At 40.7% G+C, this 27,697-nt stretch overlaps 1 protein-coding gene across 6 annotated transcripts in view; it reads right to left on the reverse strand.

Moving 5' to 3' along the window:
• Window positions 1-27,697, reverse strand: part of SHLD2 (shieldin complex subunit 2) — an 80,468-nt gene that overhangs the window by 39,150 nt on the left and 13,621 nt on the right. For 4 of the 6 annotated variants that reach the window (XR_007775088.1, XM_050958578.1, XM_050958577.1 and 1 more), the window contains exon 2: window positions 1,954-2,095. The gene's annotated coding sequence lies outside the window, so the exon portion shown is untranslated. Of the gene's footprint in view, window positions 1-49; window positions 157-1,953; window positions 2,096-2,177; window positions 2,329-27,697 lie in introns of all 6 variants that reach the window. The other 2 variants (XM_050958580.1, XM_050958579.1) reach the window with 2 other exon arrangements.

Consider the following 27,697-nt stretch of genomic DNA (forward strand, 5'->3'; position numbering starts at 1 on the left):
ATTTCCAAACATTTCCTTTAGAATAAGTGTGTTTGCCAAATAGCAGTACCTTCTTTCTCAGTTATGACAAAGTGTTCTTGTCCAAACCGGGAAGCAAATGAAGCCTCGAGTCCCTCTACCTTATTTATGAGCTCATGCATCCCTAGAACACCGTATCTGGGGAAAAACATTCATGAGAATCTGTAAAAACAGCTGTAGCACATCAGTGCCAGGGTGCCCATAGTGGAGTTCAAGCTATGCTCACTTTGAGATAGGAGATGGAGTCACTTAGGAATGTAGAACAGCTCACACTTGCTGTAAAAATTACAATAATTTTCCTCTAAGTCTTCTTTTATCAGATACTTTCCTATATATCAGCTGGTCTACTCAGTTTAGTTTTTGTCTGCAATCTGAGATACCAGATCATGCCCTATAGGTCATTCACTGTGTGTGCAGCATGTGTACTCCTAATATAGATTCATGTGGCACTCCACTTGTTATTTTTCTCCTTGCTGACCCCAAACATTTTGCACTTATTATCAGCTTCAGGTCACCTCACCAACTTCTGACCAACTCAAAATCTGGGTCTTCTCTGCTGTACTTGCTTCCTTTATATATAAGTATGTCAGCCAGTGTGGTGTGCAGTGACGAGTACGCCTTAAGAACACCTCCTCACCCCTCAAAAAAGTTACCAGATTTGTCAGACACAATTTACACTTTAGAAAACCTTGCTGATTTCTATTTGATCATGTAATTTCTTCAAATGTTATAAGATCACTTTCCTTAAGAATATCTCCATCATCCTATCTATCACTGAGGTCAGATTTTCTGTTGACAATGTCCTAGCTCCTCCTTAGCCTCTTAAAGATCGAGTTACATCTTTACTTCATTCAGTGCCCCCAAGGATGTCTTAAAATGATCTCTTTAGGCTTCTATTTCTAGGGTCCTTTCTGGTATTTAACCCATCTGGTCCTAGAATTTTCAGGGATTTAAGACCTGCATATTTTTTAGGGGGGCCAGATGGAATAGTGAAACTACTATTTCCTGGAACTTTTATTTCCACTTAAGGTATCTTGGTCTAGATACCTGTATGAAAAAAAATTAAGAAGTATTTAATTTTTAGCTCTTGTATAGGCTATTCCTGTGTTATCAGCCCCCAGGATTCTTTTATTAATTACTTTATTGTCACAGATGAGACGAATATTTTACATCACCACAAACTTAGATAAGTCCTTTTCTGTGAGAGTTTTCAAATCTAAAATGTCCTGCTGCAAAACAAACAAAAGATAAGGCAAGAGGGTGGGATCAAATATAATCAGAGGTGATTGGTGATGGAAAGGAAGCCTAACAAAATGGGTTTCCAAGGAAAGTTTGGGAGAAGGTGCAGATGCTGGTCACATGGGAAAAGGGAGGTTGTTCCAAGCAGCTAGAGCAGCCTGAAAAAAGACTTAGGGCTTGTTTACATGGAGAAGTTTTCACGGAATAACTATTACTAGCTTATTCCAGAATAATTTTCTGATGTAGACAAGCTGTAAATTTGGCTTGAAAGAGACCAAGGAAACATTAAGGAGACAAAAAGAGTTATCAGTTATCTTGTGATTATAACCTAATCTTTGGATGCAGCATTAAGTAGGATGACTTCTAAATTTAACAAATTTAGTATCTTGTAGAGTAGGATGAAAAACAACCTTTAAATCCTTATGGAATCAAAGGCACAGACAGAAGGAAAGAAAGGCTGTGCTTCAAAAATGTATGTCTTTTTTGCAAAAATGCAAAGTCTTTAAAATCTTTGTAAATTTTTGTATGTAAGAAATATGTAAACATGTTCCTGTCATATCTGTGGAAACTAAACTGTATACCTCAGGAAAGTTTGGTGAAAAGACTGTACTGTAGTTCCAATACTGTCATCTACCTCAAGAGAAAAGATTGAATGAAATGTGTATGAATCAAAGTTCTCTTATTCAGTTCTCTTACCTGTTTCACCGTCCCGCAGGGTAAGCTTCTAGGAAAAAATAGGCCAGTGGATTGTGATTTTGAGATAGTGTCCACCGAACAATTGTGTGTCTGCCAGTCCTTGACAAATCTTGATGAGGACATCAGTGGGACAATCTGGTCTCTGGAGAGATGGGATTATTAGATCAGGTACTGTGCTTAGAGAGTGACTTGTTTACAAATCAACACTGCAAGACATATCTCACCACATATTCATATCTGAAGGTAAACTGTCATTTAAAAATGTCACCAAAATGTAAAGTCATCATAGTTAAAATGAAAACCCAGCTGCTGTTTTCTGTAAATACTTTGTAGGGATTCACATGGCAGTCTAAAGCAGCTTCCTGCAGTGTTTAGCTTTGAAACAAAAAAATCATTTAATTAAAGGGATAAATACATAATTTTCAGCATTAATTTCAAGTATGAAAAAGAAATATATCGTAGAAATGTGGTGTTGTTTTACACTATTTCCAGCAGTGTGCCGAATACCATGTTTCATGCATACTCTGTCTGCAAGATGATTGTGCTCAACTACAATCACACAGACTTGATCAATTAACTGTACTGTTGAAGGAAAAACATTGGTGGAGAATTACAGTCAAACATATGCAGTTCTTTTATTTTGTAAGTTTGGCTATGATTAAAAACATGGGAACTAGATTTGTTTTTAATTCCCAGGCACTACTATCTTTAGTTTCCATAAAAAAACTGCATCAACATATGAGAATAAAACTGCAAAAGGTAAAACTAAAGAAGCTGAAAGTTAGCTCCTTTTTGTTAATACATGAGAACATGAACTGTATTTATGGCCGTTTATCCTAGTATATACTGGTATTTTAGATTAGATGTAAAACTGAAGTCCTGGCAGACATGTCTTTAAAGGTTCCATAGCATGAATTTTACCAAATTCTAACATAGGTAATTACACTCTACCTATCTAAATCTAAATTTCCCCTGACAATTCAACTGGATGAAACATTCTTTCCTGATTTTGCATAGTGTTATCTAAGGCCTGGTCTACACAGAGGTGGGAGCGGGGGCAGAGGGAGATTGATCTAAGTTATGCAACTTCAGCTACGTGAATAAAGTAGCTGAAATCGACATAATTTGACCTACTCACCGCAGTGTCTTCACTGCAGTGAGTCGACTGCTGCTGCTCCCCCGTCAACTCTGCCTGTGCCTCTCATGGCGGTGGAGTACAAGAGTCGATGGGAGAGGGCTCGGGGGTCGATTTATCATGTCTACACTAGATGCGATAAATCGACCCCCGCTGGCTCGATCCGATGGGTAGTGTAGACATACCCATAGAACTTTAGGGGAAAAAAGGAGACATGGTTCTTGTCCCCAAAAAACTTACAATTTAGACACAACAAAACAAATGATAAAAATAAACATGAGGAAGGGAGGATGAGGTTTATAACAATATGATTTTTTCCTTTTATGTTTGCTGTGGGTTGAATAGCTCCATGTTTTGTTTTAAGTAACTGTGCTTGCTGTTCATAAGTGTGTATCTATAGGGTTTGGGATACTTGAGAAAAAAAGAAGTGAAGTATACACATGGCAAAGGAAGTCGGGTATATCAGAGCACAGGAAAACGGAGGGAAGAAAAGACCGGTTGATATTGAAAGTTGCTTTAATTCCTCCCAAAGGATTTCAGAACTGGGAAAAGTGATAGTCATCTATATGTATACCCGGGAAAAGTGATAGTCATCTACGCATGTGTCTGTACGTGTATAGACACACACAAGCAGAGAGTAGCCTCTGTCTTGGGATCCACTTTGGTGCAAGGCACTACATAAATATGTGACTACAATATTTTCAAAGCCATTTTAACATGTTCTCTTCTTTAGACTACTGTTTTTGCATTAATGCCTCAGATATTACATGATCTAGCAATGTACACATGCCTTATATAAACAAAAAGGTATTAAATGGTGACTTGTTTACTGCAATACCAAAATACTGTCAAGCAGAGAAAGATCTGCCAGCTACAGATGGGGCAGGGGGTGGGGGGGAACTCGGAATGTTGGCAGGGTGTAATATCATACAGGTACTGTACAGGCCTAGGGGCACCTTGTGACATTACATTAAATACTTTCACTGAAGGGGATTAAATGAGACTTCAATATGATGATTTTTGTCAACTTCTAATATAGAAACAAAATGTTATTTGTATGAAGATGTCATTTACTTAGCAAGTCATCTATTTTGAAACAATTTTTTGGTACATGAAAATGTATTCAGAATAATTTTTGCATACATTCTGCATACAGCAATGTAAACATATAGCATTGATTTTAAGATGTCTGGTTCTTATTAAATGACAGAGCAGTTTTCAAAACATCAGAAATCTCCAATATGGGCTGGCAAACTCTCATTAAACTGGATGGAATGCTTTAGCAACTTCTCATTAAACTGTCATATTTCTTCTCCATTTCTTTTTCTCTCATCTTTGCTGATAAAGCAAAATATCTACATGTAAATTCAGGTATTCTCCTGTATGAAACCATAACTTTTTAGCCTCAATTTACACTAACATCTACCTCTATACTACATGAACCTTGTATCCGCATACTTTTTCTGCAGTAAATAAATTACATCACAAACAAAATTAAGGAGGAGAGGTTACAGAAATTATTGTGCAAGGTAAAGAAATTAATTCCCCTCGTTTCAAGCTTTCTGCACTGTGATTTTTCTTATGTTCTTTTGAGCTTTGGAAAGTTAAGAGAAAGCTTTATCAGCTTTTGGTCTACTCCCTGATTCATCTGATGATGCCACAATAAGGCAATATGCTTTGGCAATACCCAAGTGATTTACTAGGTCAAATGCACTGAACTTTGACAACACTGAATAGCTCTTCATAATCAGTATTTATATGGAAAAATATGTAATATTTTAATGAGGTTCTGGAAAAATCTCTCTATAAATCTGTGTAAGTGATGGCTCTTTAAAACAGCTCTCTTTGGTAGGTAGTTCTATCACTTATTTACTTCAATAAGTTTCATTACCGCGGTGCTTTCTCTGTCTTTACATGTTTTGCACTCAAAGAAACAAGTCTGAAAAAAAGAAACAAATCAGAATTTCTTATTAAGACTGCAGACCTTTAAAATGATCAAAAAGCCACCTGAGTACCTGCTGACATACCACTCTCATAGAACTAATCCCTATTTACAACACATTTGGTCACGCACACATAGCTTAAAGAGTTAATCACACAAAGATAATAGGACTTGAAACTCAGAGATACTAGCCGAAACCTGAATGCTCACATCCATTACTCCTGTTAATGATTACACCATTTCTCAATTTGCAGAAGGGTGCAATACTCAGAGACCAATGGAAACATAGCTTCTTATCTCTGAAGTGGGCAGAGTCTGATTGACAGGTCAATGATCTATTAAAACACAACTAGCTGCATCAGCAAGTTTTGCATTTGCAATGCACTGCAACTAATCATATCAAATCTGGTAGAGCACATTAATAAGTTTTTCTCCAATCCACTATGCCAATGTCATTTATTAGCATTTGAAAAAATGTGTGATCTGCCTAACACAATATTCAAGGCAGTTTTAAATATCTGTAGTTTTAAATAGATGCTAAACATCATTAAATGAATTTACAAGTTAATATCCATTACCAAACCATGTGTCTTTGCATCCACTAAAGCTAGTACATTAATCATCACACATAAGACAAACCTTCAAAGGGGTCAGACTCAAGCTGAAATGTAATGTAAGGTGCCTAAATCCCTTTGAGTCTCTGAAAAAAAAAAAAATCACAGCTCCAATGTTGATTCAGGATTATTTCCCTATTTAGGAAAAAAAAAGACTACAATTCCACCTCAGATGATAGTTTCTATATATATTTTTAACACAGAATGATATCCCTAGCCTCTGTTTGCCAGAAGCTGGGAATGGGCGACAGGGGATGATGGATCATTTGATAATTACCTGTTCTGTTCGTTCCCTTTGGGGCACCTGGCATTTGCCACTGTCAGAAGACAGGATACTGGGCTAGATGGACCTTTGGTCTGACCCAGTGTGGTCGCTCATTTGTTCAATTGGTAAATAAAAGGCTGATGGAAATGTACCAAAAGAGATAATAGGAATAGATTCATGTAGTGTATAAAGCTTAATTGTTCCCATTCAATAATATGTTATTGCACTTGAATCTTTGGTTTGGTATTCTGTGATGGCAATAGGTAAGAGCCAGATTGTGAACCACTTTACTCAGGATGACAGTTACTAACTTGAGTAGTTCCATTATATTTAAAAGAAGCTATGCAGATTGAACCCAGCTGAGGATATGGCCCTGTATGTTTAGTGCCTTATAAATAAATTAGAATTTCCCCTTCAGTTGTAAAGGGTGGCAGTGCTTTTATTTTTTGTTCATTTCACTATTCCAGGCCTTTCCCATCTTCAGTTTAAACAAAGATAAGACTGAACTAAAGTTCCATTGACCTCTTTCAAGTTCAGTTCAAAGTAGGGTTTAGAGTCTGTGGTGAAAAATAATCTGCCCTAGATAGCTAAAGAATATAAGGTTGGTCAGGTAATGTGCCAGCTACAAGGAAAATCACAATGGGAACGAAGGGGTCAGAGATGACTATGGGATTTGTCTCAGTGGGCTCAGGGCTTGGATTGCACTGGTACACAGGTGCATGACGTATTGGCACCTTTTTAATGTTCTCCAGAATCAAAGCATTTACAAAAAAATAAGTCTCTAGCTGTTGCGACTGCTGAGACAGCCTCAAAAATGTGAAACAAGTGTAACCAATGCACGGACCTTTCCCTGCATTTGCAGAATGGGAAATGCTGAATGATGTAATCTGCACAGACTGTCACATTGCCCCATTCATTTCAATAAGCATTCAGATGCCAATGATAATCCTTTAAATATCAACATTGGTAACTGCTCGTTAATTCAAAGAAGAAAGGTGAGGAAGGATCATGTTATGAAGATCTACAGTGACTGCTCATGTTGGCATCACAAGTGAGGTAAGCTAGGGAGCGTATCACCACTTTGTGTCCCCACCAAATCAGTAAAAAGCCAAGCCCAGGAGCCCAGCAGGGACACTGAGCCCTCACATGGAGAGACATGCACAAGAATGCCAGGTAAGATCATATATGTGATCATATTGAACATCTGCACAATATACTAAGTCAAGTCTCATATGGGCAGTGCTTGGAAGAGAATCCAGTCCCACCACTAAGTGGGAGTCCAGAAAAATAAGATGATTTCAGATGGTCTGTTGGAGTAGCAGTCACAGTGAGAGATGGTAAGGAATAATAAAAAAAAAAAGCTGTGCACACATAAGAGAACTGCATGACTTCTTTTTGTCATCCTCGTCCTTCTTTTTTCCTTATCCCAATGTCATGGCTTGTCTGGGGTGGGGCTAGGGATGAGGAGCTTGGAGTGCAGGAGGGGGCTGCAGGCTGGGGGTAGAGCAGAGGGGTTCAGAGTATGGGAGAAGCTCCGAGCTGAGGCAAGGGTTAGGGTGTGGGAGAGGGTACAGGCTCTGGGCTGGAGGTGCAGGTTCCAGGGTGAGGCCAGAAATGAGGGGTTCAAGATGCGGGGGGGGGGGGCCTCCGGGCTGGGGCAGCTTTGGAGTGTGGGAGGGGGTTCTGGACTGGGGGTTCGGGTGCAGAAGGGTTTGGGCTCCAGCTGGGGGTGTGGGCTCTGGGCTGAGGATGAGGAGTTTTGGGTGCAGGAGGGTGCTCTGGGCTGGGACCAAAGAGTTCTGAGGGCAGGAGCAGATCAGGGCTGGGGCAAGGGGCTGGGGCACAGGAGGAGGTCAGCGGTGCAGGCTCTGGACAGCGCTTACCTCAAGCAGCTCCCAGAAGCAGCAGCATGTCCACCCTCCAAGTACTATGCAGAGGTGCGGCCAGGCGGTTCTGTGAACTGCCCTGTCCACAGGTGCCACCCCCTCCACTCCCAGAAGCAACAGCATGTCCTCCCTCCGGCTCCTAAGTGAAGGCACGACCGACCAGATGGCTCTGCACGCTGCCCTGTCCCCAGATGCCACTGCTGCAGCTCCCATCGGCTGCAGTTCCTGGCCAGTGGGAGCTGCGGGGACGATGCTTGGGATGAGGGCAGGAAGCAGAGCCCCCTGACTGCCCCTACGCGTAGGAGCCAGAGGGAGGAACATACTGCTGCTTCTGGGAGCTGCATGAAGCCATAGCACATGCACAGCAGGGGAAGCCCCTGACCCTGCTCCCCGGCAGGAGTTTGAGGTCTGGATTAAAAGTTCGGATGGGCCAGATGCGGCCCGAGGACCAAAGTTCGCCTACCCCTGTTCTAAAAGGTCAATTCAGAAAACAGAGCCTAGAGTTTAAAGCTGTGAGATACTCCTTTATTTCTTCTTCGTAACTCCTTCATACAGTGATTTTACCATTACAATAGCTTACTGAATGGGAAGTAGTTCAATGGGACTACTCAGGTGCTTGATGTTAAGCATGTAAGTGTCGACAGGATCAGGACCAGGAGTTTCTCAATTTCTGCTCTGCATTTTGTTTTCGCCTACAACGGGCTAATTGATTTTGACTAGTTATTCCCTGAAAATAGCTTACATTTGGATATTTTCAGAGTTAACTTTAATAGACATTATTAATTTTAAAGGCTATTGTATAGTAATAAGGAGGCAAGTTTTGAATATTCAAACATCTGAATATTCTTTCATTCAGACAACTGAGATGCCTTCCTTTTGTCTTTAAAAATTAGAATAAAAGGATAAGTTACTTTGCTATAGCTGAATAATGCCTTTGCTGATTTTTGTAGCATCGCTTGCAGGATTTTTCCTTTCAAAAGGAAACAAATATTATTGATTTTTGTTTTGCAATACATACAGCACACACAATTAAAGAGACATGAGCATACAGCGACCAATACAAATAACAGAAGTTAAAAGTCCTTTAGAACAGTGACCTTTCAGAGGATGAAAGATAAAGGTAAAAAGTCAGGTAAAACAAATGAAACACACAAAAAGGATGAAATAGTCAAGGCTTTGACTGTGCTTTGATATCAGGTCTTCAAGAAAAAAGTATCACGGTACTCTTTTCTCACACACATCAAGTGCGCATTATGATGAGACACACAATTTTTCAAAACCTCAGTTTTGAGGAAGGGAGTTTTGGTGTCCTTCAGAATAGAAGATGCATGATCTTTTAGCTTTCAGTAGTATGGACAGATATTAGTTCGGCAAACTAGTTAAGCTTTAACAGAAAACAGGTGACTGAGTAACTATCAAACATAGATGACTGCACTAAAGGTGCCTTTTTACATTTTAGACGTAGTTTGCCCCACTTCTTCTCCTTTTAAACTAAACTGTGTGCTCTAAGGCAGAGGTTCTCAGACTTTTTCTTTCTGAAACCCTCCTCAACATGCTATAAAAACTCTATGGCCCATGTGTGCCACAACTGTTTTTTCTGCATACAAAAGCCAGGGTGGGCATTAGGGGTTAGCAACCAGGGCAATTGCCTGAGGCCCCACATCACAGGCCATTCTTATGACCACAAAAGCCATGATAGATCACCATCATCTTCATAGGGCACAAGAGGTGTGAACTAAGTCCCTCTCTAGCTGCCCACTCCAGAGGGAATACTCTTGATCACTTGAGGATTACAGAACCCAGTGGCCTGAGCTCCAGATATCTACTCTTTGACCCTGGGCAGCCTATAAAAACCCTATACAAAAAAAACATGATCTGCTATCTTACATTTGCCTCTAAGACACTGTCTTCTCCAATGTTCTGTACAGTTCCAAGCAGAAATAATCTTGATGTTTGAAAATCCCTGATTCCTAGAGGCTGTCAGTAGAACAAAAGCAACTTTTATGAAGAGATATACTAACTTTTACTTATTGATTAACTTGCTACAGTACTGTGTGGATAAAATACATACATTTCAATTTTCTCTGCTCACAATAAATCACAGTTTATTAAAAAAAAGCCTCAAAGTGCATCAGTGACAAAATGGAAACCCATCTTTACATGAACTGTTTCCAATAAAGTAATGAAATCTATTAATAACCTAGTACAATGGTTCTCAACCTTTTCAGACTATTGTGCCTCTTTCAGGAGTCAGATTTGGCTTGTGTAACCTCAGGTTTCATCTCACTTAAAAACTACTTGCTTACAAAATCAGACATAAAAATACAAGTGTCATTATTACTGAAAAATTGCTTACTTTCTCATTTTTACCATATAATTATAAACAGGGTGGATAAAAATCAATGATTTTTTTGGGGAAAAAAATAAAATCGGATTTTTTTTATTTAATTTGGATTTTTTTGATAAAATGCTTTTTGAGGAAAAACCTATCTTAAAGATAGTTTTAATTAAGATATATTATAGCTCAAAGATATCTCATCATAGAATACGGATTATAAATTCTAATTCTGTAGTATGAGACAATATATTCATGTCATGTCTAAGAAAAGTTTTGTAAATGAGTTCCAACACTTCATGGATTAGGGACCCAATTTTATGAGGTTCCAGCGGCTTCTGTATAGATTATTTAGGTTAATCTTTCCATCTACCCAATGGGACTCGATATCTTCTAGACCAGACATGGGCAAACTATGGCCTGTGGGCCACATCCACAGCTCCTGGCAGGGGAGCCTAGTCCTTGGCCCCTCCCCCGCTGTCCCCATTCTCCCGCAGCCATGCCGGCCGTGCTTTGGCCTGCTGGGCAGCGTGAGGAGCGCACTGGCTTTGGCCGGGTGCAGCAGCTGTGAGCTTCTGCTGCTGCTAAGGCGACGGGGGTGGGCGGCTGGTAAGGGAGGAGGGGGCGGTTGGATGGGGCAGAGGTTCTGGGGGTGGTGGTCAGGGGATGGGGAACAGGGAGGGTTGGGAGTGGGAGTCCCAGGGGTCTGTCAGGGGGGTGGGGATGTGGCAATCAGGGGACAGGAAGCAGTGGGGAGGTTGTATAAGGGGGTGGGATCCCAGGGGACAGTTAGGGTCCCAGGGGTCCTGGGAGGTGGTGGTCAGGGGATGACGAGCAGAGGGCAGTTGGATGGGGGGTGGGAGTCCCAGGGGGGCTGTCAGGGGGCAGGGGGGTTGAATGGGGGTGGGGTCCCAGGAGGGGGTGGTCAGGGGACAAGGAGCAGGGGGGTTTGGATGGGTTGGAGGTTCTGAGGGGGGAGTCAGGGGGCAGGGAGTGGGAGAGACCGGATAGGGGTGGGGGCCAGGCTGTTTGGGGAGGCACAGCCTTCCCTACCTGGCCCTCCATACAGTTGCACAACCGCAATGTGGCCCTCGGGCCAGAGAGTTTGCCAACCTCTTTTCTAGACTGAGCACTATCAGAGATGCTTAGTTTTGCAGTTCTCAAACTGTGGATTTGTCTCTCCAGAGACAACATACTTGTTAACAGCAAAAATGTTTTAAATAAAATAAATAAATAAATAAGAGGTGAGAAATAACAGACCTCAACCTATTGTCCCTCTGCAAATTTATGCACACAGAGTCAATCCCTTACCTCTCTCAGAAGTAAAAAGCTTCAAAAAGTTCAATGAATAGAAGATTGTTGGTGATGGAATAGATCTGAACAAGGGGAAGAAGTCGAGATAAATGCGATATGGGAGGGACAGGCAGTAGAAACAAAAGTGAAACTCTTTGAGCAGCATATTACAGAAGTCTTGAGGTCTTTCTGAGTGTAGCCTTCATTGATTTGAGATCTACCATACCATTCTCTCACTAGAAGGGAAAACCTATTATGGCAGCAGGCCATAAAAGAAACCCAGTTTGGGAATATTTAATAAAGTTCCTCTACCTGTGGGTAAGACAGGCATGCATGCAAAATGCAAATAGTGCAACAAAGAAATGCAAGGCCTGGTTACAAAAATGAAACAACAACATCATGAGACGTGTTCCTTCTCAGGAGGAAGCTGTGTTGAAGATGATGAAAGAAATATGTCGGAACATGCAGGATCTTCAGGTTGGCAAACTTTTTTATTTCATACTTCTTTCTTAAGGACTGCCTGTCTCCCTTCCGGACTATTCTTGAATTCTCATGTTTGAGCAAAAAATATAGTTGTTACTCTATGGTACTATCATTTTAGACACAGTCCTGATAAAAAATAAATAGCTGAAATAGGCAGATTTTCCTTTTACAATTTCACCTTTAAAGTAGTACTGAGTGTCAATGAATGCAATGAGTAATACTAAATGAACAGTATGGTAATAATAATTAAATAACTGCATTGACTTATTTTGTTTAGGAGAATCCACCCTCAACATACAGGATTCTGAAGATAATCCACCTTCAAGATCACCATCATTTTCTATAATTTCAGAGTTATCTGCCAATGATAGTGTTTCAGTCACATCATGTATGTCACATAGCCGCAGTATATCATCTGTAGCAAAAAGGAAAAAAACCTCCATCATCCAGAAACAACCATAGATAAGTTTTTGATAAGAACCAGCCGATTAAAAACAGAGGTAATTGATGAAAAAATTGCCCAGTTTATGCAACAAACTCTCCTTTCCGTAAGATTGAGAACCCACTCTTCATTAACATGGTTCAGTCATTAAGATCGGGATACAGTCCACCCAACAGAGCAGATGTTGCAGGTAAATTGCTGGATAAAATGTATGAAAGAGAAATTGAGCAGTGTGCAAAAGGACTAAAGGGTAAAATTGCTAACCTGAGTCTTGACAGATGAAGCAATGTCCACAATGATCCTGTTGTATGTGCTTGTGTGACAACAGAAGAAGGGAACGTCTTCCTTACAGAAATGATTACATAAGGAAATGCACACACAGCAGAATACTTACAAGAAGTAGCAGTAAAAGCTATAACAGACTGTGGAAAAAAAATTCAAAGCCTAGAATGCAGTTTGATCACAGACAATGCTGCAAACGTATCCAAGATGAGAAGAAATTATTTAGAAGAGAGTGATGAGACTCCCAAGCTAATAACATACGGTTGCAGTGCTCATTTGATGTACCTCCTAACAAAGACTTCAGTGTTTCAGAAACAAAGGCAAATGTTGTAGAAATTGCAAAATACTTCCGTAACAACCACTTTGCAGCAGCTGCTCTGAAAGTAGTAGGAGGAACCAAGCTAACTCTTCCACAAGACGTGCGATGGAACTCAGCAGTGGACTGTTTTGAGCACTATATCAAGAACGGGCTGAATCTGATGACAATTTGTGAACAAAATCGTGAAAAAAAAATAGATGTCACTGTCACAGCCAAAGTTCTCAACATTGGGCTTAAGAGACATGTTGTACACATGCTGAATACCCTGAAGCCTATTTCTGTAGCCTTGAACAAAATGCAGGGAAATAGCTGTTTTATTGCTGATGCTGATGAAATTTGGAAGGCACTGAGTGAGATCTTAAAAAGAGAAATATGCAATTACAGAGTTCAATTACACCCATTAAAAATACATATGGGACAAGCATTATCTTCAGCTCATTTTCTTGCAAATATTTTCAATACTCGGCACCAGGGCCAAACCCTAACTGCTGAAGAAGAGGAGTTGGCTATGACATGGACATCCAGCAATCATCCCTCCATAATGCTAACTGTAATAAACTTCAGAGCTAAGGGTGAACCGTTAAAGAAATATATGTTTCCTGATGATGTTTTAAAGAAAGTCACAGCAGTGAATTGGGGGAAGTCACTTAAGCATTTGGATTCAGAGACTGTTGAAGTGATAATCTAACTTTTAACAGCAGTTGCTTCTTCTGCTGGTGTAGAAAGAATATTTTCCTCCTTTGGACTAATTCATTACAAATTGAGAAGTTGTTTGAGACCTGAAAAAGCAGGAAAGCTTGTTTTTCTTTTCCAGATTATGAACAAACAGGAAAAAGAAGGTGAAGATGACCAAGTTAGCTGCAGAAGCCAATATTTTAAGTTTCTCATGTTGACCTGGCTGACACAGTCGATTTAGGGTTTAGTTTTTTTAATATTTCATTTAACTATTTTAGATAAAACCAATTTTAACAAAAACAAGCCTGATTTTAAAAAACTTGAGTGTTTAACTAATTCAAATGCTTGTTTTGTTAAAATATTATATGTTTAGTGTTGAAGAAAAATCCAGAATACATAACGTTGTTGTTTTAGTTAAATAAAAATTTAAATGTCTGTCTGGTGATGTTCTCCTCCTAATACAGCATGCAAGAAAATTCTCCAAACATTAATGATTAACCTGTTGAACTGGAGATAGTTCACCTCCCAATGACTTCATAAATATCTGCTTCAATTACCTTTGGTAAATTAAATAACCAATCATTCATTTTCTGATATAGCAGCAAAACTAATTTGAAAAGTTTTCAAAATAAATCACTTTAAAAATGTATAGTGTGTACCTTCTAAAAATGAAACCTACATCTATCTATGAGTTGTGAAGAGTATGTTTTAAGATTATAACAACCAACAAGAATGCACTTTTCTATAGAAATCCATGATTAGATTGAGTCTTCCTGACTAGTGATTTAAATCAAATCCACCCTGCTACCTGATATACCATTAAAACTGTACCACTAACTATCTCCAAGCAGAATATATCAATTACAATGATATCCAACAAAGATGCACTTAGGCCCCAATCTGCAAACACTTAAGCACATAGGTAATTTTAACCATGTAATTAACCCCAATGAATTTGAGAAAGGCACAGAGCTGTTAATCGACTGGAAGTGATTAGTGTTTGCAGGATTAAAGTCTGAGGTATGATCCAGAAAAATAAAGAAGAAACAATATGTGCCATTTTTGAATAACTCCAGTACCTATAGAAATGTATGTAAATAAATGCTCAGATTCCTTTGGGGACAGCGGAAGGAGGAGGGGCAGGGGGGACAACAACATACGAGCATCTAAATAGAGCTACCATAAATCTTTTAGGAGTAAATTCTGTTCTCACTTACATCCATGCAAATTTATGGAAATCAGTGGATTTTCACAGATCTAAATGAGGCCTTTAATCAAGCATTACACACATCATACTGTTTTACCAGAGCATGGTGTACTCTGAATTACAAATTGGAAGAAAGTCTTTTTTATTTTACTTTTTTACAACTAAAAGTATATTTTTAAATTAATTTGTGGTGTACTGTATTACTGTTTCAGAATTGTAGATTTTTTTTTTATACAGAGAACAGCTACAGCTTGGTTAGTAGAAGCACAAATTTTCCCAGGACTGCTATGTTGAACTACCCTGGCTGAACCATTTCTGGGATGAGAGGTCTAATTCAATCCTTGGACTCAAAGGTCTATTTAATGATTGGCCTCTCTGATGAAAATGCCAATCAATGCCAGTTGTGCGGGTGATTGTCAAAGGCACATCTTGTTCTCCACGATCTGGACCTCAACCACCTAGACATTCCATACAGATCACTAAAAGCTGTAGCCTACTTTATGTTATTAGAAAGTTTTGGAAGGCTTAACTCAGAATTCAATAACCAACATTTCTAAAAGTAAAAAATAAGGGGATTTTTTTAAATAGTTATGGAAACACAAATAGTGCAAGAAATGGGGATTTGACAGCAGCCTTCAACTACCTGAAAGGGGTTCCAAGGAGGATGGAGCTAGGCTGTTCTCACTGATAGCAGACAACAGAACAAGGAGCAATGGTCTCAAGTTGCAATGGGGGAGGTCTAGGTTGTATATTAGGAAAAGCTATTTCACTAGGAGGGTGGTGAAGCACTGGAATGGGTTACCTAGGGAGATAATGGGATCTCCATCCTTAGAGGTTTTTAAGGCCCAGCTTGACAAAGCCCTGGCTGGGATGATTTAGTTGGGGTTGGTCCTGCTTTGAGCAGGGGGTTGGACTAGATGACCTCCTGAGGTCTCTTCCAACCCTAATATTCTATGATTCATTGTGTTCTGCAAAGACAGAGAGTAGGTACAGTCTTTTCCCTGCTTCACCAGTATTGCCAATAAACACTGCAGAGGCAGCGCTCTGAGTCACTGGACCAGGGGGAAAATAGGGTTGCCGGGTGTCCAGGTTTGGACTGGAACACCTGTTTGAAAAGCGACCCTGGTGGCTCCAGTCAGCACTGCTGATAAGGTTGTTTAAAAGCTGGTTGCTGGCGCAGCGAGGCTAGCAGGCTCCTTACCTGGCTCTGTGCAGCTCCCGGAAGAAGCCAGTATGTCCTGCTCCTAGGCAGAGGGATGGCTATGGGGGCTCTGCCCCAGCTCAGAGCCCCTTCCCACACTCCAAACCCCATGACCCCAGCCTGGGGCCCTCTCCTGCACCCCAAGCCCCTCATCCCCAGCCCCACCCCAGAGCCCGCACCCCAAACCCCTACCCCAGCCCAGTGAAAATGAGCAAGTGAGCGATGGTGGGGGAGTGCGAGAGATGGAGGGAGGGGGGATGGAGTGAGCAGGAGGTGGGCTCAGAGAAGGGGCAGAGCAAGGATGTTTGGTTTTCTGCTATTAGAAAGTTGGCAACCCTAGGAAAGGAAGAGTCTTCTTGCAATAAATAATCTCTCAGAGTTGGTGCGTGGCTGTGATGATACAGCTTGATTCAAAGCCCACTGAAGCAAGTGGAAAAATACTCCCATTGACTCAGATGGGCACACGATCAGGCCTATGTACTCCAAAGAAAGCTCTCTCAAGTTCTACTCACCTGAAAGCAGGAAGGAAATATTTTTGCTTTGTGATGTGTTTTCTTTTGCAAATGCATTAACTTGCAAGGCCTATTAGTAACATTTAGAACAACAAGGTACCTAAACATATCTTAGAATACTGTTTTTGCAGACTATCTAAACAAGAGATGTGCACATGAAGAGCTTTTATATCTGTTCTATCACAGAGATGAAGTAAGCAGTTAACAGTCTTAAGTCATTATGAACAGCAACAATGCAAACATATGGAGACAGAAGACAAACATAGGCATCGCTGCTTCATAGTGCAGTCAAGATTATTTTTATGCATAAGGCAGTTATCAAAATCTATTCAGTATTATTTGGTTCCCACAGCAGAATAAGAAACATTTTAAAAGCATGGGAAACCGCTCTTAGTGACATTTGGTCTGAAACACATTAGCAAAAGATATGTAGCAATAAAAGAACCATTGCAATTAGTGTAAAATTTTGCAGGTCATATTACAGAAGATATTAATTACTCCATGCAAATTGGCATCTTGCCAAACATGCCACCCTACTGCTAAAGATGTAAAATAAGATTGGTACCCTGCTTCAGATGCTTTGGAGCAGTCCAAAGTTGTCAAATTACTGGAATACAATACAATTTTAGTTCATAACGCCAAAAAAAAAAAACTTCGGCCAGCCACCTACAAAAAGTCTTTTCCAGCCGTTCAGTGCTGAGGAGAGCACAGCTCAGCTCTCCTCCAAAGCCCAGATACATACAAGTCTCTTTCAGCATGCCTGGACGGTCACCAAATTTGGGCTATTTCAGATCAGAAATGGACGGAGCAAGTTCAGAAGCCCTCACAGGAAATGTTCTGCTAGCTAACCCCTCTGTCTCTTTTAATGAGAAGATTCCAGCTCGGGAACCTTTGGTGACTACAGCTGTGGCAGAAGGACATGGAGAGAAATTGACTCCTTAGGCAGGCTGGTCCCAACCCATTTAGGGCTTTATGGATTATAAACAATATCTCAAAACTCCACTTGGAGATCAATGGGCAACCAAAGCAGATCCAAGAGCACTGCTGTCCTGTGTTCCCAGGATGATGACCCACTCAATAAACAAAGCACTGCATTCTACACCAGCTTCAATCTGAACAGTTTTAAGGGATAGCCTTAGGTGAAGGGTCCACAGTAATGTTAAATTGTCCATGCTGCATATAAAGAAATACCATAAACATAATACCACACATTTCCCAAATAAAAATTAACATCCGCAGAGGTGGCTCTAACTTACTGTTAGAGTTCCCTGTGATAGATCCCTAGGGAGCCATTTGGCAGCCCAGATTAGACAGAGTACTGCTCCTGCCCTTGACATGCCCTAACTAGATTGGCATAATGGGCTACAAAGCAGCCCAGAAATGTGGCCCTTAACTGCTGACCAACTGATGAATGGAAAGTTGTGATTTACTTGAAGTTTTGGATGAAAATTATAATCAAAGCAGATTCTCTTTATACTGAAGCAATGTTTAATGTGTTTTTTTTTAAGTTGTGACAAACTATATTGCTGCATTGTATATTTGTTATATATGCTACTTTCCACAGATGGAAGGCTCCATATGGTACAGCATATTGTACTGAAGACAGTGAGAAAAAAAACAAAAATTAACGAATAAAATGTTATACATTTTCATGGTAGGAGAGGAAGACAGAGGAATAAATGAGATAGAGATTTAATCACAAAATATCTAATATCTTAGGGGAACATGCACTGGACTTCAAACCAGAAGACCATGAGGACTAGTTGCAGCTCCTCCACTGTTAGTATTTGAGAGGACTTCTTCATACCCCTTTGGTGCAATTCTGGGGCACATGCAAGAGCTTCTTGGGACAGAGGGCACTAGTTTCAGGGCCTGTCCAAATGGATCAAGAGCAGAGTCCCCACTACCAAGACTGGGCCCAGATTAATGAGTTTTGGAGCCCCGTGCACTATGGAAGCTGTCCCCTCACCAACCTTCCTTAAAGTGCCGCTGCCTCTTATGTACTCCACCCAGCACATACCCTAGAATGCCCCTCTCCCTACCCCCATGTAGACTTCTGAATGCCCCTCGCACCCCACAGATATGCCAATAATTCTTCATCAAAACCCTCACTTATTCTGACAATTCCTACACACATCCCAGAAGCCTTGACATACATCTGGCTCACTGCAGTCCCCAATACCTCAGGTGCATTGGTCCTTCCCCAGCAAAATCTTCCACTCATCCCCACCCTCTCACCCCCAAGAGTCCCACTCACCTCATAGCCCATGAACAACTCACCGCCAGTCCCTTGACCTTCCTGGCCACTCATTGGTACTGCTTCCATTCCAGGCTAGGGTGAGATCCTCCTGACCTCAGATGTCCAGTTCCACTCACTCTCATTGCGTGCCCCTCACTCACACAGCCCCATACCATGACAGAGGGGCAGCCAGGCCAAAACTGAGAGATTGGCATTGCAATCTGGAGCATGGGGTGCATTTATTTTGTTTTCTGCTGGTCAAGGATCCCCCCTGAGATGGAGGCCCTGTGCAAGTGTACACAGTGCACAGTTGTTAATCCAGGCCTGACCAAGAGAGGTGTCAGATAAGAGGTCTATACCACGGCGTGTGCCTAGAGGCCAAAGCCAGGAAGAGTGCCCAGCCCCAGCAAGTGAGGGGCATGTGGGATTCTGCATTTGGATCCCCTCACAGCAGTCTGGTGAGTGTCCAACAGGGAGACCTCAAACAGACCTGTGACATTGCCATCTTAGGGAAAGCAATTATCATTCACCCATTTTTACACATGACTGAGAAAAGTTTTGCAAGATTACTTCAGGAACAGTTGGGAACAAATCTGAGATCTCTAATACGACAGATCACTGCTCTGCCACTTAGCTACACTACCTTTCAGAATGAATATGCAAAATGATGTCCTTAGCTATTTTGCCTCTAACCAACAGACCACACACTGCTCCCAGAGTCAGGAATAGAATCTGGGAATCCTAATCCCCAATATTTCAGTGCTATCTCAGGTATAATTACACAGTGTGCTGGCCAAATGTGTGATGTGTCCCTCCTATGAGTCAGTCCCTATCAAGGATAATAACTAGGGTGGATAAAAAAAATTGATGATTTAAAAACAATAATAAAAATTTCATTTTCATTATTTAAATCAGATATCCATATTTATTAAATTAACCTATTGTAAATTAAGGCCTTGGCTACATTGGCGCTTTACAGCACTGCAACTTTCTCGCTCAGGGGTGTGAAAAAACACCCCCCTGAGCGCAAGTTACAGCGCTATAAAGCGCAGTGTAAACATCGCAGCAGTGCTGGAAGCGCGGCTCCCAGTGCTGCAAGCTAAGCCCCATGGGGAGGTGGAGTACCTGCAGTGCTGGGAGAGCTCTCTCCCAGCGCTGGCGCTTCGACCACCCTCACACTTCAAAGCGCTGCAGCGGGAGCACTCCCGCAGCAGCGCTTTGGAGTTTCGAGTGTAGCCAAGCCCTAATTTTGAAATTGGCAACCTATGTTAAGGCCTAAACTTATTATAATCTATTAAAATCATTTAAATTAAATACAAAAAAAAATTAAACGTTTGTTGCCAAGTTTTAAAGAGAATCATACTACTGAATTGGTAGAAATCACTGGCTAAGCACCTGGAGCAGAGTTTGTTGACTTGCTAAACCAGCTTTTGACAGCAGAAGCCTCTTCTCCAAGTGCAGAGAGAATATTTTCTTCATTTCAGTTTATTTAACTAGTTCAGTTCAATGACTAGTTCATTTAAAATTAAGAAACCAACTGAGAGCTGAAAAAGCAGGAAAGTTTGTTTTCCTCTTCCACTCTAGGAACAACAACTAGGTGTGAGAGAATAAGATCTAATAATTTCAGAATCCGGAAGGATATGTTGATTCAGAAACTATCATTCAGTTTGCTAACTACAGATAACACTTTCTTCTTTAATCAATTAGTAAGATCAGTAAGACATGTTTGCTAATTTTTTTTCTTATGTATCCAGTACACTTAATGTAGTTTTACTTAATAAAACAATTAAAATTGTGTTGTTTTTGAATATCCATCCAAATAGAACTTGATGCAAATTGCAAGTAAAATATTAATAATCATCAGGTAAATAAGAAATGAGTAGATCACCATTTTCTAACATAAAATATGTAAAAATTAAGACTCTGAAAAAATGTAAGTTATGCGACATAATTGCTTAAACAAACATATACAGATATAGTATACCTCCTCGTGAGTAAAAGGAAGCAGCAAAATTAGTGGAAAGTCTATATTTAGTTGCAGATCAACATGCTTTACTGCTGCGTTTTTCAAACTTTGGTCGCAACCAAGTACTGGGTCGCGGCATGTCAGGCACTGGGTCAGTCTGGTCAGCACCGCCAACCAGGACGTTAGAAGTCCTATCGGCGGTGCTGCCCAGCTAAGGCAAACTAGTACCTACCTGGTTCAACACCACCCTGAGCCCCTCCCGCACCTCCAACTCCTTATCCCTGCTCCCCCCAGAACCTGCACCCCCAGACCAGAGCCCTGACACCCTCCTGCACCCCAATCCCCTGCCCCAGCCCAGAGACCCCTCCCATACCCTGAACCCCTCATTCCTGGCCCCACCTTGCAGCTCTCACCCCGGCGCCCCAACCCTCTACCCCAGCCCTGAGCCCTTCCCAAACCCCTCACTCCCAGTTCTGTTGGGTCACAGGCATCAACAATTTTCTTCAACCGGGTGCCCAGAAAAAAAAGTTTGAAAACCACTGCTTTACTGGACACGGATGAGAATTAATCTTTCTTTTGCAAAATAATTAAAAAGTACTATTGAAAAACACAATTAAAACTGATGAATTAAATCAATGTTTCCTGCTTGTTGATTTAAATCACAATTAAAATCAGTAATTTAAATTGTTTTGATTTAAAAATCAGTCTACCCTGATAATAACTTGTTTCATCAACTACTCCTACAGTTCAAGTGGAAAAGGTTTGTATTATTGAGCTGAAAACCCTGGGTCTAATCCCTGTTGATGATCCATATGGGAGAAAATACTATGTAATTGAATCTTAATGCCTACACACTCAAGGCTGAATTGAGGCTGATACTTTTCATAAGCATGAACTCTAAAAATTGTTTAAGATTACATGTATGCAAATTATTTGTAAATATTAAAACTAGTTCATTCAATAATTGGCACGTAATGTCAGCACATGAAGCTGCAAAAAATGACAGCTATGTCTTTAAATAATCCAATAACATTTGCTGTCATATATATTAGTACCTATATTAATGGCTGGAAGTACTAATAAGTATGAAAAAATCTGATTATTCTTCCAAATCTTCACTTCTCTGGAGTTATTACACTGGAAAGAGCAGTATTTGAACACCAATTCAGTCTGCAAAATACCATATGATGTAGAATTAGTTGACATTCAATAACCCAGAGTAACCCAAAAAAAAAATAATTAAAAATTCAGGACAATTACAAGAGTAGGGGAAGAAGGAGAGATTGGGGGAAAAAATCGTACGGAATAAACACACCATCAGAATACTAAGTGACAAGAACACTGAGTGGAGTGATCTAATATACTGAACATTACTGATGAGAGAAAATGAATTCTTGGAGCTTATAAGGCTTAGTGGCTCATACAGGAACCAGCTGCAACACTCAGTTAAATACAGTAAACAAGATTTCTTTTTCCCTTGCTCGATCATAATCCTCAAGTAAAAAACTGCCCATTTATCTGATTTTATAATATAAACATCTAGAGGCAGCAATCAATATTTTTAGCTAAAAATGTACATATCTAGGGTTTCAATAATAGATTTATTTGATTTTATCTGACATAACCAATGTATTTAGTTCAGATACTTACTGGGTGACATTTTCTGTGACTGTTCTACATGCCTAAGATGCTATTTGTTTTATACACTCAATCTCTGGCCCCAAAATCCTAAAACAATTTTTTGCCTTCAAGCATCCTTACCTCTTTAAGAAATAAAGACTGCTACAACTGAAGTTTAGACTGGACTTTTCATCCCAAGGACCTCAAAATGTCTAAGTTGTACACAAAACAGATACCTTCTATATACAATGCAAATTTATTATCTACAATGCAGATCTCAATGGTATATTTTGCATTTATTTCACACATTTGCTCCAAACACAGAACTTTCACTGACCTCAATCAGAATTTTGCACATTACAAAGACATGCAGGTATCATTTCACTTATCACAAGCATTAAATGCCTAAGTGAACTCTACATAACAGGTTAAGATAGGAAATAAAGAAAAGTACTTTAACTGATTGAAACTGCAGCTGAAATTTAGGTAGGCAGAATGTAATTATTCAGACTGGAGTTCGAACAGGATACAAAGGCTAAGGGGATAATATCTCCATCACTTGTTTAAAGTATTGTGTGATCTTTAATGGCCACATTTGGCCAAGACCTCAGTTTTATGTCTTGTTTGCACTGCAGTTAGAATTGATTTGGAGAAAGAACATCACTTAACAGATCATCAATATTATCTTCTGCAGGAGTTGGATTTTCTTTGGAGGTCTCCCATCCAAATAAAGACCAGGCCCACTTCTAGGCAGTCAATGTGAACTGCCAACCGTGGAGAATTCTGAGATTCTAAAAAGTGGTTTAAATCCAACTCAAAATTTTGAAAATTTTCTGCGAATTGGAATTATCATTCTATAATCAGTCTACTGGGAGCCTGGGGTCTGGGAGAGTCTGCCTGACAGGTGCCAAAAACCAGGGACCATGGAAGCCCTTAGAGGGCTGACTCCAGGGCAGTCTGCCTGGTTGGGTGTTTCAACTCCAACGAAGCTCCTGCAGCCAGGAAGCCTAGAAGTCCTGGGAACCAAGGCTGTTCAGAAGCCACAAGCTTAGGAGCTAGGGACAGCCCACACAGGATTCCCTAGAAGCCTAGCAGGTGGGCAGAAGAGGAATTAAGCTGGTGAACTGCCAGAAAACTGATGGAAATCCCTCAAGCTTCTAGAGGAATTCTGTCAAAACTGACAGTCCTGCAGAATGTGTTGATTTCAATGAATAAACAAATTCTGAAGAAAAAAAATTTCGAATTTTTTCTGACCAGTTCTAGTTTTAACTCTGTAAAATTATTAGGGATTTTTTCCTTCTGCATGAGCTAATCACAGTTTAAGGAATAGCAAACAAGGATACCCAGTGGTCATTTCTGTGTAATTTCAGATAGTAGAATTATATAAGATCTTGAGTAATATTCTGTCAACAAAGCAAATACAAAAGTCCACTGGGTTCCTGGCTTTGAACTGATTTTCTTAGTACACCTTGAACAATAATTTTAGCCAATATACTTATTTGTAATAAATCTGCTAAAATAACATGCATATCTTAAAAACATGGATCTTTTCAATTCAGGTAAGCACAAAATAAGTAAGAGTGTTTATATTACATCTAAAATGAAATAGGCTGCAATATTTAAAGTTGGAAGTAAAAGCTATTTCAAAAATAGTTGGCACAGAAAAAGTTGTCTGTTCTACTTTTTCCAAATTCCGAATGTTTTCCCAATTCTTAGGTTGTAATGAACAAGTATATCACAATGTCCCATAAATTAGAGCTAAATAAATCCATCACCCATGCAGATAGGTTCCTTCAGTACATACGCTTGTTTACCATTGTACTTCTGTGTGTTTAAATGACTGGGAGAAAAATAATTCAATTTCAATATGAAATTAATTGAAATTTACTGAAATTTCTAGTTGCACACAAAAATATAAAAAATCATCTTTAAAACCATCCTAGTGATCTTTTACCAGTTTAACTGAAAGGAGAGTCTTCTAACGTGTTACTCCATGTGTTACTTTAAACAAAGAACATAGTGTATCTTTCATTATTAGAATTATTGTTTTCATATCTACAACAAGTCTCAATAAACTATTAACAGACATACATGCATACTGAGCAACATTCTTAGACCATGAGAAATAGCTCTTAATTACTGCTTACTCCTTAACACAAGACAGACAGAGATTTGATTGGAATAGAGACAAGATATGCAGTCTAGCTGATAGGAACCAAGACACAAGAACTCTTGAATTTTAATCTTAACTCTTACTGAAGACCTGCTCTGTGTCATTGGACAAGTCACTTAACTTCTGCATCCACCTCATAATCAACCTCACAGCAGTATAGTGGAAGTCAATTATGCCAGTGAAGTGTTTATATATATTATAAACATACACAATTATTCTTCTCTCACATGTGATTGTTTTCAGATATACAAAAAAGATAATTTCTGATTTACTTTTTTAAAAAGAGTTCCAAATGTAACTTGTTGAATATTTTGTTGGAATTCAGTAAAGCAGAAGGGCTCTGCTCATGCTGTTATTTCATAAAAAGACGTGCTACTGAAACCGGTGAAAAAGGATATTCATTTTCAGTCTTGCATTGTGTTTTACCATTCTGAATCCCTAACATATGAAGTAATGTATCATAAACATATCCAGGTTAATGCATGCAGCTGATAAATAGGTAAGGAACACTTTCAGAGAGGTGTATTCTAGTGATCTGAGTAGTTTTACCGTTCTTCTTTACAGTTCTAACTCTGATGTAGGCCTTTCTGAACTCTTGAGCATATCAAATAGTTGTCACATTTTCCACTTAACTCCTGCTTCAGTTTTCCTATCTGTAATATAGGAATACTATTTCCTATATCTCAGAGGTCTATGAGAATTGGTTGATAAGCACTAAGTGCTAATTATTATGATTGTCTCTATACCTGCTTCTTAGTTCATATTCTTTTACACACATTTTAAACTCAGTGTTTCAGCAGTGGAACAGCTATTGTTTCAGTGTTTTTTATGATGGAAACCAAATGTTTCCCTACTGAGGCCACAGAAACGATGCTATGCTTTGCATTTCCTCACTTCTCTGAAACTATTATGAAATTCTCATTAGTATCTGTGATAAATGAAGGGGGGGGGCATAGCTCCCTTTTATGGGCACCCAGCCAGCCAGTTAGCTAAACAATTCCTCTTAGTAGCTGTTCTCTACTTGCTTTACCTGTAAAGGGTTAACAAGCCCACAGGTAAAAGGAAAGGAGTGGGCATCTGAGCAAAAGAGCCAATGGGAGGGCTAGAGCTTTTTAAAATGAGAGAAAAAAAACTTCCCTTTGTCTGCTTTTTGTTGTCCTCCGGAGCAGCTTTAAAACCACGTAAGAAAAAGCATCAAATCATACCTCAAACTACTTATCTGAAACTCCAAATATGTAAGTAAATCAGGGAATGACTAGGAAGATGCAATTGTGATGAGTTGCATCACAGAACCCTCCTTGGGAGCTGCCACCTGATGTGCGAAGACTACCTCTGCCCCTGCTTTCCCTGCCAGCTCGGGACCCCAGCACCCTGTCTTGCTAAGTCAGACACTCCCGTCTGCTCTAACAAAGATCCAGAGTCTGAATTACTTGCCCCAAAGCTGCAAGTTTACCTGAAAGCAGCTAACAGAAGTGTTCTTGTCTTTAACACTCAGATGCCCAACTCCCATGGGGTCTAAACCCAAATAAATCCATTTTACCCTATATAAAGTTTATACAGGGTAAACTTATAAATTGTTCACCCTCTATAACACTGATAGAGAGATATGCACAGTTGTTTGCTCCCCCAGGTATTAATACGTATCCTGAGTTAATAAAATAAGTAAAAAGTGATTTTATTAAATACAGAAAGTAGGATTTAAGTGGTTCCAAGTAGTAATAAACAGAACAAAGTAAATTACCAAGCAAAATAAAATAAAACATGCAAATCTATGTCTAATCAGACTGAAGAGATAATCTCACCCTCAGAGATGCTTCAGTAAGTTTTTTCCTCAGACAGGACACCTTCCAGGCAGTAGCATAGCTGGGTGGGTGCAGGGGGAAGCGACTGCTTCCCCTCAGCACATTTTCCAAAAGCAGCACCTTAGTTAGGGGTTATCATGGCGCCAGTGCTGGGCTCCTGCAGGCAAGGGGGGGCAGCACAAGCCGGAGGAGCCATGGGGAGTGGGGAGCACGGCCAGAGGAGCCATGGGGGTGGGGGCGGCGCAGCCGGAGGAGCCATGGGGGTGGGGGCAGGTGATGAAGGGGAAGGAGGCAGGCGAATGGAGCTGGTGGCTCTCTCGCTCCACCAGGGTGCACGAGGGGAAGTGGGCGGGCCCCAGGGAAGAACAGAGGCGTGCAGGGATGTCAGCCTAGGCGGGAGCCTCTGGCTCTTTGCTGCCCGGCCTGAGCCGGGCAAGCGGGGGATGAGTTCAGGGCGGCCAGCGCTCAGCCTGGAGAGCAGAGACTCCCCCAAACTGCCCCGCTGCCCAAGGGGCTCGGACCCGCCAGGAGCTGCGTTCCCGTCCACATATGAGAAATCAGAACCCCTGAGCAAAGCCAGGGCCTGTAACCCTGATCCAGGCTGTAACCCCCTCTGTTAACTGCACACATATGGGGCTGGAACTTGGGGGGGTGGCTGCTGCACCTCAGGTTTGAAGGGGTGGCACAGCATGGCCACAGCGCAGCCGGAGGACCCATGGAGGGGGCGGCATGGCTGGAGCCATTGTGGGGTGTGTGTGTGGAGGTGGCACAGCACGGCCGAAGGAGCCATGGGGGGGTGTGTGGAGCAGATGGAGGAGGAGCCAAGGGGGCATGGTCAGAGGAGGAGCCAAGGAAGGTGCTTTTTTAATGTTTGCTCCCCCTGCTCTTAGAACCTGGCTACACCATTGCTTCCAGGCCTGGGCAGAATTCTTTCCCCTGGTATAGCTCTTGTTCTAGCTCAGGTGGTAGCTAGGGAATTCTTCATGATGGCTCCTCATACTTTGCTTTGTTCCACGCCTTTATATAATCTTTTGCATAAGGCGGGAATCCTATGTCCCTCTCTGGGTTCTCACCCCCTCTTTCTCAATGGAAAGACACCAGGTTAAAGATGAATTCCAGTTCAAGTGACATGATCACATGTCACTGCAAGACTTCATTGCCCACTTGCCAGCATACATGTATACAGGAAGACTTACAGGTAAAACAGCCATCTGAAGTCAACTGTCCTGGTTAATGGGTGTCATCAAGATTCCAAACCACCATTAATGGCCCCCACTTTGCATAACTACAATAGGCCCTCAGAGTTATATTTCTAGTTTCAGATACAAGAGTGGTATATTTATACAAATAGGA

This window comes from Gopherus flavomarginatus, chromosome 6 (genome assembly GCF_025201925.1).
Source record: "Gopherus flavomarginatus isolate rGopFla2 chromosome 6, rGopFla2.mat.asm, whole genome shotgun sequence".
Taxonomy (NCBI): Eukaryota; Metazoa; Chordata; order Testudines; family Testudinidae; genus Gopherus; species Gopherus flavomarginatus.